Source organism: Metarhizium robertsii (assembly GCF_000187425.2).
Source record: "Metarhizium robertsii ARSEF 23 chromosome Unknown MAA_Scf_3, whole genome shotgun sequence".
NCBI lineage: Eukaryota > Fungi > Ascomycota > Sordariomycetes > Hypocreales > Clavicipitaceae > Metarhizium > Metarhizium robertsii.
The window spans coordinates 444,679-444,916 of record NW_011942171.1 but is presented as its reverse complement, the minus strand read 5'-3'; the positions used below and the strand labels follow the sequence as shown (position 1 = coordinate 444,916).

General features: G+C 55.5%; 1 protein-coding gene across 1 annotated transcript in view; it reads right to left on the bottom strand.

Moving 5' to 3' along the window:
- The window catches only part of MAA_00366 (DNA helicase PIF1, ATP-dependent), a gene marked incomplete at both ends in the record, with an annotated part of 1,812 nt that overhangs the window by 860 nt on the left and 714 nt on the right, over positions 1–238 (bottom strand). The window lies entirely within an intron of this gene.

The following is a 238-nucleotide window of genomic DNA, read 5'->3' as shown; positions in this document are numbered from 1 at the left end:
ACTTCGCCGCATACGTGATTACCCCTTGTAAGCTGGTGCAAGGAGATATGTCGATATTGGCGAGCCAGCCTAGGATGATGGCTGGATTGAAGTGGTTCGTTAGGTTGCCATTCCGCGCCGCCTCAAAGACATAGTACGACTTGCCTTCCTTCCTGATTACTGCGGCCAGCTCCCGCAAGGCACGGGGAAAGTCAAAACGACACTCCCGCTCTGGATTGGCCGCATTGGCCGCCTCGAT